Source organism: Stenella coeruleoalba, assembly GCF_951394435.1.
Source record: "Stenella coeruleoalba genome assembly, chromosome: 2".
NCBI classification, from domain to species: domain Eukaryota; kingdom Metazoa; phylum Chordata; class Mammalia; order Artiodactyla; family Delphinidae; genus Stenella; species Stenella coeruleoalba.
The window spans coordinates 179,868,663-179,881,737 of record NC_137147.1 but is presented as its reverse complement, the minus strand read 5'-3'; positions in this window follow the sequence as shown (position 1 = coordinate 179,881,737).

Sequence of the window (13,075 nt, the reverse complement as noted above, 5' to 3'; positions counted from 1 at the left end):
ATTCAAACGTCTTTCCTAAGAACCGCTGTGCACCACGCTCTGTTAGATGCTGGAGACAAGGCAGACACCGGCCCTCAAGAACCCTCCGTGAAGGGGCTCATTGCCTTGTGGAGGGCATTTTCTCCTGAAGAGGGTAGGGAAGGATTCTGAGATGTTTTCCAGGCTGGCACGGGGTCGAGGCACAGAGGTGCCAGGGAGCACGGCCATGCCTGCCCCCCTCACGTTTCAGAGGGGTGTCTGCAAAGGATAAACGCAACGTGCTGGCTCTGACTTGTAATTGACTTGATGACCAAGAGTTGAAAGCATCGAAGTGTAGGAAGACCATGCACATCTGTCAGGAATGTGGAGGGAAGGGAAAGTTTGCTTTGGACGGGGTTAGTGGCTTCTCAACGTGTTAAGGTGACTTGACCTAATTAGCTTGTTCTTTCACCTTGGTCTGGAACAGTCTTGGGAGTTTAATCCTTCAGAGCAGCTGTTCTCAACAGAGGTGTCCCCAATAAATTGGAATGAGTTTGGAGGGGCGCTATAATTTCTTACTAAAATTACCAAAAGTGGGCAAATGAAGCCACCAAAATGTTTAAAGTGAATATAATAAAAACTTGGATACTTAAAAACAGCAACCCCCCCCCCTAAAAAAAAACTCAGTCTTCTCTACCGCTGTAACATGTGACAGTTTAATGTTTGTGTTTGCATGCATAACCCAATGAGTGTTCCCAGCTTGGTAGCTATAATTCCACTCCTTTCTGTCCCTTTCAAGAAGGAAATGCAAGTGAATACAAGAGAGATTTATTGTAGGTATGATTTTCCTTAAGGCTGCTTCTGGGCTCAGTGGAAAGAGTGTGTGATTGATTGATAATGTCTGTCTTGGATACAGGAAGGGGGTGTGGCAGTGTATTGCCAGGTAGTTGCCTTTTCGAGTTAGATCATTTCTATGAGCTCCATGGTGTTGCAGCTCTTTAGTTTGCTTTGTGTTCTAGTCACCTATATTGTAGTCATCTGGAAAACTCTATCTTACACAGTTTTGAGTAACTCATCTCACCTAGCCCAGCCACATCCTGCACCAAAGGGGCTCAGTAGATGTCGTTAGAATTCAACTGACTTTATATACCATTTAGCTGAGCGCTTCTAACCTGGGTGCTCTCTTAAAATTATGGAACGACTTTACAAACGCAATGCCCATGGCAACCCCTGTGCATATAACACTCAATATAGACAAGGTACACAAAATATTTTTCTCAGTAATTGTCCTAATAGAAAAGAATACATTTTGATCGATAGTAAAGCTGTATTCAACCAGAAATTTGGGGGAATTGATTTTTCTTCAGAGCCAGTGCTTTTAGGAACCCATCAAGCACCCATGGCCACTTTCCTGACTCGGTAAACACGGTCCAAAGGGCCAAATGCAAGCTGTGCTGGCACCTCGTGGTCCCTCACACTAAAGATTACTTGGATGGGGGAGACTGGGTCAAGGTTGTACGAACTCAGGTGGCCACCAAAAGTTGCTCTTAAATAAATAAATACACAACTAACCAACCAATCTGGGCTCTAGGAGAATTTTGCTGAGAGCGACCACTTTATGAAAAGACCAGGTAAAGAAAAATAAATTCAATAATTGAGCATTCTGGTAAGCCAGGAGCAGATAATTCTAGGTTTTTCTATATCTAGTTGCCCAAACATGGATAAGAACTTAGAACCCTGAACTATTGAACATCTGAGGTAACATTTAGTCTTTCATGGCTTGCAGGTCCCATGCCTGGATCAATGGATTTAAAAATCTCACTTCCTGGTATTTATGGTTCCTTAAAGCTTCATTCATTTTAGCATTTGGAAACAGCCAGTAACCACCTTGAAGAAGGCAGCTCCACTTGTTCTATAAACTTACCCCCAGCTTGAAGACTTGTATAAAGCAAGCAAATAAAAATAACTACTACTGCAAGATGTTTGAAGGAAATTCTTCTTTTGAGAGGTAGCCTAATGTCAGGGTTGAGAGCATGGAATCTGGAGCCCAATTACCTAGGTTCAAATCCAGCTCCGACATTTACAAGCTGTGACCTTGGGCATGTCTTTAGCCTCTGTGCTTCCCTTTCCCCACCTGTAAATGAGGATGATCTCAGAAAATATTGCATATTCTGATATGTGGACAGTATGCCTGGAAAGTCACTATAAGGCATGGCTGGGGCACTGCATCACCTGATGTGGAGTCATTAAAATCATCTTTAAGTTGTCCTTTTCTAAGCAACCAATTAAAAGTTCTCCCTGAATAGTGGATTGACTGCTGTACATGCAAAGATCTACCATGTGTTACTGTTCTTTAATTATAGATGAATGACATCATTGCTAATTATCAGAGAAATGCGAATCAAAACTACAGTGAGGTTCCACCTCACACTGGCCAGAATGGCCATCGCGAAAAAATCTACAAACAATAAATGCTGGAGAAGGTATGGAGAAAAGGGAGCCCTCTTGCACTGTTGGTGGGAATGTAAATTGATACAGCCACTATGGAGAACAGTATGGAGGTTCCTTAAAAAACTACAAATAGAGCTACCATATGACCCAGCAATCCTACTCCTGGCCATATATCTGGACAAAACTATAATTCGAAAAGATACATGCACCCCAATATTCACAGCAGCACTATTCACAATAGCCATGTGAAGACATGGAAGCAACCTAAGTGTCCATCAACAGATGAATGGATAAAGAAGGTGTGGTGTATATATATATATAATAGAATACTACTCAGCCATAAAAAAAGAATGAAATAATACCATTTGCATGGATGGACCTAGAGATTATCATACCAAGCAGAGTTAAGTCAGAGAAAGACAAATACCGTACGATACCACTTTTACGTGCAATCTAAAATATGACACAATCAGGCTTCCCTGGTGGCACAGTGGTTGAGAGTCCGCCTGCCAATGCAGGGGATGCGGGTTCGTGCCCCGGTCCGGGAAGATCCCGCATGCCGCGGAGCGGCTGGGCCCGTGAGCCATGGCCGCTGAGCCTGCGCGTCCGGAGCCTGTGCTCCGCAACGGGAGAGGCCGGGACGGTGAGAGGCCTGCATACCGCAACAAAAAAATAAATAAATAAAATATGACACAATGGACTTATCTATGAAACAGAAACAGACTCACAGACATAGAGAACAGACTTGTGGTTGCCAAGGGGGAGGGGTGGGGGAGGGATGGATTAGGAGTTTGGGATTAGCAGAGGCAAACTATTATATAAAGAATGGATAAACAACAAGGTCCTACTGTAGAGCACAGGGAACTATATTCAATATCCTGTGATAAACCATAATGGAAAAGAATATGAAAAAAGAATGTATATATGTGTATAACTGAATCACTTTTCTGTACAGCAGAAATGAACACATTGTAAATCAACTATACGTCAAAAATTTTTGTAAAAATTATAGATGGGTGAGGTCTGGTGCTCACAACACCCACACCTAGAGGGTCAATTCTCATATACACACGGCCTTTCCAGCTATACGATCCACAGTGATGTTTCATTGCTGACCAAATTCTAAAGCCTGAATGTCAGCCAGTTCTTTAAAGTGGCTCCAAAATTCTTTCATACAAAGGTGACGTGGGTCTAGTGTCCACTCCCAGAAGCAGAGTGGACCTGGACGGCAGGCACTCTGGCTTGAGAACTGGCACCAGGGAGAGGCTGGACCCCGGGCCCGAGCAGCCATGAAGCACTGTGACAAAGGGACCAGTGAACAGTGCAGCTAAGGAAGGAAGCCAGAGGCCAGCCTGACGGCAGCAGTATCAGACCACAGGTCAGAGGAGCAGGAAACAGGTCTAGGGCTGTGACCTGGCCAGTCAGGACCAGGTGGGGAAGGGAAGTGGCCAGCAAGATGGACCGAGGCAAATATTTCAGGATGCAGCCTGGGAGCACGGGGAGGGTGCCGGGCGCCTTTTGGATCAGAGCCAACAGTAGGAGGTGGGGATGGGCCTTCCAGTTTAAAGGCCTTTGCAAATGACTTTGCTTAAGGTATTCTGAGGGGCAGTATTTATACTATTTAATAATCTGGGTTGGGAGGGAATTCTCATTTCTTCAGAAACTTCACACAGACCTTTGGAAGTTTGAGATTGAAGTAAACAGGCTCAAAACTTAATCTCCAGCCCCTTCCCTTCTCCAGGCTTCCATACATCAATGAAGGATGCCTCTGGGGACAAAACTCCCTTAAAATGACATTACGTGAACAACAGTGAGCGCATAAGTTACGTGAGCCACAGTGGTGGGCATCACGTAGCTGAACGACCAAAGTTCTCTATGTTCACAGGGTGCGGTCGTACAAGGCGGAAGTTGCACATGTGAACCGCCCGCCCATCCAGGATCTTTATTCTTGTCTTCACCCCTTGATCCGCTTTGTGGCCAGCAGCGTCCTGCTTTCTAAACCACTCACCTTATGAACAGTAGCAGCAACAGCTATGCCCACGTATGGAGTCGTAGGTTGTGCTAACTCCTTTACTCGTAATACATGGTAGGATCCTTGCAACGATCCCCACGGTAAATGGTGTCATTATTCCCGTTTTACGGATGAGGAAACTGAGGCTCATAACGGTGAAGCAACTTGCACAAGGTCACCGGCAATGGGCAGATCTGGAGTTAAATCCAAGTCTGTTTGACACCAAAGCCCAGGCTTTTGACCACTCTGCTGAGGTTCTAATGAGAATGGGTTACAGCTGCTGATGGATTAATTACACCCAGGGAATGTAAGTTCTAGGCCCTGCTCTCAGGATCTATATTTCAATACAGATGTAATTTATATTTTTAATTTATAAAACATATAAATGTAAAATATTTATATTTAATATACTTTATATTCATATGTTTTATCTTCAGTTGTGGAACAAAAGTTTAGGTCCCAAATTATTTTTTTAATTTATTTTTTCACTGAAAGTATAGTTGATTTACAACATTGTGTGAATTTCTGCTGTACAGCAAAGTGACTCAGTTATACACACATATATTCTTTTCCGTCATGCTTTATTACAGGATACTGACTATAGTTCCCTGTGCTCTGCAGTAGGACCTTGCTGTTTATCCATTCTCTCTCTATATGATAGTTTGCCTCTGCTCATCCCACAATCCCAGTCCGTCCCCCCTCCCCCTTGGCGACCACAGGTCTGTTCTCTAGGTCTGTGTGCCGGTTACTGTTTTGGGTCCCAAATTAAAAGGATGGGAGGCAGGAGGGAGAGGGCTGGGTGACAGAGGGGGTGAGGCTGCCTAAGGCCAGGTGTGCTGCAGGGGGGTTGGTTATCCTTTTAGGACCACCGGAGTGAGTGCTCTGAAAAGGTTGGGAGGCTCTGATCCACTTCTTCCAGAGTCTGGGAGGAGAAGCAGCTCAGGGCTGCCCGGGCCCCTGCCAAACCTATTTTCAGTGCCTGCACGCATTTGGCCAACGTTCTTATGGACGTGCCCTGTGGCCTGGAGCACGCCGTTCCACCCCAGCCCCGAAACCTCAGACACGCTCGTGCTCCATGCTTTGCCTCCTGCCCTCCCTCTGAACGGTCCCCTTCCTCATACGGCCCACGTGCTGCTGCTGAGAATAAAACGGCAAACGCATTGTATTCACTATCCAAACACGCTACACATCTTAACTCGTTCGATTATGTTTCCAGAGCATTCGAGAAGTTTTTTCTAAATAATCCTCTTTGCTCTCATCCCAAAGGACGTTCTTAAGTTCCTTGTATCTTTTCTTCCTTCTGATGACCATGTTTCTGACAACCTGGCGTGTCACTAGAACGCGTCCTTTCTGTCAACAGAGGGGCACAGTCGGGCTCCCTCCTAGATCTGCGTCACCCCTGCTTTGCCCCTCTGCTCTCCCACCCGCCTCCCAGAGCCCTGCTCTAGGGCATCTGCCGCTCCTTCCAGGCCTCTGAGGGGCGTGCCTGTGAATTTACTTCTATTTTCTTCCACGACCCTTCTTTCCTATCGACGCCATATTTGCAGAATTGTGACCGTCCCTCAGAATTGGCTTTAAACATTGCATTTAAACTTATTTATCTTTAAGGCATAAAGTCATCAGCTCTGAAACCCGATGCCGGCCACAGAGTCGGCCCCTCTTCCTTCTCCCGGGCTCAGCTGTGGACTAGCACGTAAATTGGGAAGGACCGTAAAATAGCGAGCGACAGCTGCACACCCCACACGCTGTCACTCCTCTCACGCTGAGGAAGGTCTGTGGCTGGTCTTCTCTGCTTCCTTCCATCCCTTCAAGAAAAAAGAAAAGCGCTCGGCGGACTTCCATCGACCTTGCCTGGCCCGAGGACAAAACAAAGAAAATCTCTTTACAACAACCATTAAGTCACCGTGAAATCTGGGTCCTCATTCTCGTGGTTTTGATAAATATGAGGTGTGCTGAAATTAGAGATCATAAATTTGGGAACCAAGAAGAGATTGCCTGGATTTAATAGAACAAGCTGCTACAGGAAATCTGTCCTCTTAAAGTTAATTAAAGGAAGTGGAAATGCTCATGTGTTAGCAGAATCCAGCCCTCCAAGGAACGGTTCGTGAATATACGTGTAGAAATGCGTGCACAACTTGTAGGTGTCATGTGTATGGACACACAGTGTGTCTGCATTTATATACAACATCTTCTGGTTCAGAAGACCTAAATGGACATTTCTCCAAAGAAGATATACAGATGGTCAACAGGCACATGAAAAGATGCTCAACATCACTAATTTTTAGAGAAATGCAAATCAAAACCACAATGAGGTATCACCTCACACCGGTCAGAATGACCATCATTACAAAGTCTACAAATAACAAATGCCGGAGAGGGTGTGGAGAAAAGGGAACCCTCCTACATTGCTGGTGGGAATGCAAATCGGTACAGCGACTATGGAGAACACTATGGGGATTCCTCAAAAAATAAAAATAGAGTTGCCATATGATGCAGCAGTCCCACTCCTGGGCATAAATCTGGACAAAACTCTAATTCAAAAAGTTACAGGCACCCCAATGTTCACTGCAACACTACTTAAAATAGCCAGGATATGGAAACAACCTAGATGTCCATCGACAGATGAATGGATAAAGAAGATGTGGTACATATATACAATGGAATACTACTCAGCCATAAAAAAGAATGAAATAATGCCATTTGCAGCCACATGGATGGACCTAGATATTATCATACTAAGTGAAGTAAGTCAGAAAGAGAAAGGCAAATACCGTACACTATCAATTATATGTGGAATCTAACATATGACACAAATGAACTTATCTATGAAAGAGAAACAGACTCATAGACACAGAGAACAGACTTGCGGTTGCCAAGGGGGATGGGGATGGGGATGGGAGAGGGATGGACTGGGAGTTTGGGATTAGCAGATGCAAACGATTATATAGAGAGAATGGATAAACAACAAGGTCCTACTGTAGAGCACAGGGAACTATATTCAGTGTTCTGTGATAAACCATAATGGAAATGCATATGGAAAAGAATGTACATGGGGCTTCCCTGGTGGCGCAGTGGTTAAGAATCCATACTCCCAATGCAGGGGTCCTGGGTTCGATCCCTGGTCAGGGAACAAGATCCCATGTGCATGCCACAACTAAGGAGCCCACCTGCCACAACTAAGGAACCTGCGAGCCACAACTAAGACCCAGCACAACCAAATAAATAAATAAATATTCTTTTTTAAAAAAAGGAGAAGAATGGGCTTCCCTGGTGGCGCAGTGGTTGAGAGTCCGCCCGCCGATGCAGGGGACACGGGTTCGTGCCCCGGTCCGGGAAGATCCCACATGCCGCGGAGCGGCTGGGCCCATGAGCCATGGCCGCTGAGCCTGTGCGTCCGGAGCCTGTGCTCCGCAACGGGAGAGGCCACAACAGTGAGAGGCCTGCGTACCGCAAAAAAAAAAAAAAAAAAAAAAAAAAGGGAGAAGAATGAACATATTTGTATAACTGGATCACTTTGCTGTACAGCAGAAATTAACACAACATTGTAAGTCAACTATGTTTCAATTAAAACAAAACCAAAACCCCCCAAAACGACAACAACCAAAAATGCAGGCAGCGTAGTAACACCCCAAGCTAAGCTTAAGGTATGGCTTGGTTGTGAAGCCATTGGCCCCCATCTTGGAACCCCCACGGCTTTGTGCTGCTGGAGCTGGAACTCAGCACGCTCAGTTTCTGCTCTGCTGGATGCCTCCCGATTAGGCTCCACCAACAGGGGGCACTAGAGGGAGATCGGAGGCAGGGGTCGGGGGAAGGAGCAGGCCCCTTCCTGCGTGCTTCCTGGCTTGCCAGTTACGCACCAGGGCCCCTCCCTCTGGACCTGGACGCTGGCCGTTGAGTCCACCAGCAGCTGGTCCCAGTCTCTGGTCCTTTCCCCACACCCAGCAGCAGCCCCATCACCCCTCCCCTCAGAGCTTTCAGCCCTGGCCCTGCTGCTGTCCCCTCCAGGAGGTCCCAGTTCTGCAGCCCCTCCCCCAAGCCTCTAGGTCTGATGACACCCACTTCTTCCCTTTGTTCCTCCAGCCCCTGGTTACGGAAGCTGCTTCCTGCACTTATTATTCCTTTCTTATTTCAGGGTCTGCCTTATACATTTGGAGTTCTCCAATACCTGTTTAACCAATTTCTTATATTAAATTCTCTCTGCTAAATAGTGTTGTTTCTAGTTTCCTGACTAGTTCAGAAAATTAGGAAATCAAATTATACGTATACAGAAACAACCGTATGAAGCTATGTAAAAGCAGGTGGGGAACAGGGGAAAGTAGCAGAAGGAAATTTACCGAAATCCTAATAAGTGGCTGTGTTAGAGGGTTAGTCTTACGGTGATTTTTTTTCCTCCCTTCATTCCTACTTCTGAGACTTTTTTTGGTAAGGTGGTTACATGACTTTCGTACTAAGAATATGTATCTTTATATATTTTAAAAAAGAGGATTTGATGCCCAATAAAAGACTATGTAGCCGGAAGAGAGATGGGCCTATAAAACCGGGTGAATTATAATCTGGGTAATGAAAAGTGATTGCCAATGTGATCACAATTCTATCGTGGGTATCTTTTGAAAAAGAGAAGTGGTGTCCCAGCTCTCCAAGGGGCGAAAGTGGTACAGTTCAGAGATAACGAAATGAGAAGACTGATGTGGGTCTCCAACAAATTCTTCAACAGCCTATTGCGTAGATGAGAACGCTGGGCGAAAGCTTGGGTTTACAGACACCATATTATGCCAGATTCCCCTCATTTCCTTCTCTGTTGGGTTATTATATGGGTTGATCATGTATTCACTTATTTATTCGTTCGCTCATTCATCGAACAGACATGAATTACGTAAATGTTCCACGAACTACGCTCTGGGAAGTGTCTTGGCGATGAAGACAGAAATACAAGCTTCTCGTAGGAGAGAAAAGGTACATGACATTCAGATGCTGTCAACATATGTCCTAGAAAATAAACTCTTCCACTTTAAGCTTTTTATTTTACCTAATACTATGCAAAAGAGATATCTGTATTTTATGCCTGGGCCTCACACATCAGTGCCCCCCAGCCCCTGCTTCTGGTGGGGGATGGATTTCGGGGCCTGGGAAGGATGAGGGTTTGGGGTAAGGCCAGATTGGCATGGGTGGGGTGAGGGACGGTTCCGGGGTGGGGGGGTGTTAGGCACCATCTGGCAGCCAAAATGCATAAAACCAGGCAGCATGTGTTTTCCACACTTGCTCATCACAGCAGGGGCCGTCAATCATTCTCAATAAGAGGTGTGCTCACTCTCTTGGTTTCACATGAACATGGAACGGTCCACGTATCAGATTCTCTGATTCCCCCTTAAAGCTGCAGTGGTCAAATGCATTTGCTTCCTAGTAATAAACAGATTTAGCTGATTAGTAATGGAAGCCATTCCATTCTTGATATGGACACTCCTGCTTTTTTTGGTATCCTTTCTGATTTGATTGTCCTTATTAAGTACACACAGGACATCAGGGGGAGGGAATGACTTGTCCACAGTAGGATCTTCTATTCTCAAATCCAAACTTAAATAAATTTCTAACTGTCCTTTTGGTACTCCCTGTCGTGTGCACATGTCTTGGTTAAAATTCTAAAACTCCACTATGATGAGGGTTGGGAAGACAAGACTAAAACATTTGAGGGGTTAACCCAGATATAGATGTTCCTACATCTTTATTCTTTTTTTCCTCTGATGATAAAGAGAGTGTACCCATACAAATTACAAGCCGATGGGAATGAATAAAGTAGAAAGTGAAAGTTTCCCACAATTAGCAATGGCGGGTGTTGGAGAAGAAATAAGAGAGGGGGCTTGGTTGACCATGATCCTTGGTAATTAACAGTGAGTTTACTTTCAGGCTACAGTAGTAGGGATGAATCAAAATGCTCTGCTTCAGGGCAGGCGAGGCCCCCAAGCACATCTTTGCAATAAAATGTGGTAAAGACTCCAGTGGAACAATAGCCAGGACATGGAAGCAACCTAAATGCCCACCAGCAGATGGAATGGATAAAGAAGATGTGGTAGACACATGCACCCCTATGTTCATAGCAGCACTATTTACAATAGCCAAGACATGGAAACAACGTAAATGTCCATGGACAGATGAATGGATAAAGAAGATGTGGTAGATACATGCCATGGAAGACTACTCAGCCATGAAAAAGGATGAAATAATCCCATGTGCAGCAATATGGATGCAACTAGAGATTATCTTCCTAAGTGAAGTAAGCCAGACAGGGAAAGACGAAAATCATATGATATCACTTATACATGGAATCTAAAGTATGACACTAAGGAACTTTTCTATGAAACAAAAACAGACTCATAGACATAGAGAATATACTTGTGGTTGCCAAAGGGGAGGGAAGGGCTGGGAGTTTGAGGTTAGCAGATGCAAACTATTATATATAGGATGGATAAGCAACAAGGTCCTACTGTATAGCACAGGGAACTATATTCAATGTCCTGTGATAAACCATCATGGAAAAGAATATGAAAAAGGATATATATACATGTGTATAAATGAATCACTTCGCTGTACAGCAGAAATTAACACAACATTGTAAATCAACTAGACTTCAATTAAAAAAAAACAAAAGACTCTCCTGGAAGATCAAGAAGAAAACAGTGTGAGCATCAGGGCAGAGGCGAAGAGGAATGTTTGGGGATGTGAGGCTCCAGGCTGGTGTTCACTCATAGCTCAAGGTTACCATCCTTAGCCTTAAACAACAACCAATTTATATATACTCCACCATACTTCAAAACTATAAAGTGATCTATTAAAATGTATATTATACTGGAAGAGAAAATAAGTTGTGAGCAGGGGGCAAGAGAATTAGGGTAAGAAAAGTAAGATTAACCCATGAGTAAGTTTTGGTCCAAAATCAGTATTTGTTGAAATAATACACAAAAACCATTTGTAGGAGTCCCTATACATTTGCCAAAGATGGGCCACAACTTGGTTCCAAGCTTTCAGGTACGCATACAAAAAAAGAGAACTCTGGGGCTTCCCTGGTGGCGCAGTGGTTGAGAGTCCGCCTGCCGATGCAGGGGACACGGGTTCGTGCCCCGGTCCGGGAAGATCCCACGTGCTGCGGGGCGGCTGGGCCCGTGAGCCATGGCCGCTGAGCCTGCGCGTCCGGAGCCTGTGCTCCGCAACGGGAGAGGCCACAGCAGTGAGAGGCCCGCGTACCGCAAAAAAAAAAAAAAAAAAAAAAAGAACTCTGATCACATTGTCAATCACTTAATTATTGTACTTAATTAATTGCTTAAATATACCATTGAATCAGCCACGTAAAACACAACTCTTCATGCTACGGAGTGAGAAAGAATTTTTCCCTGTGGACCTTCATAAAGAAGACACCGAGTGATACATGATGTGTCCCAGTGGCCTTTAAAAGTTCAAAAGGCTTACTTCACTCTGTGTGACAGGCTCTAGGTCTATCCACCTCGCTGCAAATAACTCAGTTTCATTTCTTTTTATGGCTGAGTAACATTCCACTGTATATGTGTGCCACATCTTCTTTATCCATTCATCTGTCGATGGACGCTTAGGTTGCTTCCATGTCCTGGCTATTGTAAATAGAGCTGCAGTGAACATTGTGGTACATGTCTCTTTCTGAATTATGGTTTTCTCAATGAGTTTTGTGAAGATGTTTCTTATATCAACTGTCAAGGAGATGAAGTCAAAATACCATCACCCAATTCAGGAAGAGAAACGTTATGGGAAAATAAAAATTATGTGGTTTGAGTATATAACTTATCCTAAATGTTCTGTTCATTTATTTATTTAGAACAAACATGTATAGAGACTCTGCCGTGTTCCCGGCAATGGCAGCCGTGGAAAAGTACTGCTTGGATCGTCTGGTGTGCGGGGACCCAGCTGCTTCTCTTCCAGACTCACCACCACATTCGCACCAAGGCCATTGTCCCCCAAGCTGCTTTCGATCCAATGACAGAGCACAGTAGAGAGGACCAGATAGAAAGGGTCCCTGCCCCATGTGAGATGACTCTACCACGTAAGTCATGCTAAGAATTTGGAACTTTATCCCTCAAAATGTTTTTATGTTTCATTTTGTTTTTAAATGCCCACAGCCTTAAAATAGGAGACTTTAAGCAGTGGAGTGTCACCATCAGGTTGAAGGAGTTTGTCTGAGTCAAAAGGCTTGACAATTGATGAAGTTGAACAGGTGGCGGGAACGGAGCCAGCCTCGGGGCCCCATCTGTCTGAAGGCAGGGGATCTTCCCCGAGTGTTGCGTTTAGTCTAAGCTTTTGAATCACCCGCACTGTAGGGGACAAAGGCTGCTGAGACAGTCAGCAAACAGAGACGGGAGGTGAGGAGTTCCTCCCTTTTTTTTTTTTCTGGAATCCATCAAGTTTGGGTGCAGCTGATCTGGATTTGGAAAGGTAGAGCAAGAAGGCTTCCAGACAGCCAGCAGGACGAAGCAGCCACGGTGCCCCTCCTGCTCATTCCTCGGGCAGCTCAGCCTCACAGCCCCTGTCCTCGGTCTTTGGACATTCTGCTCCCTCGCCTGGACAGCTCATCTTCCTTCCGGTCTGGCTAACTGGGGCTGATCTTTACGTCCCAACAGTCATGTCCTTTACCCCAAG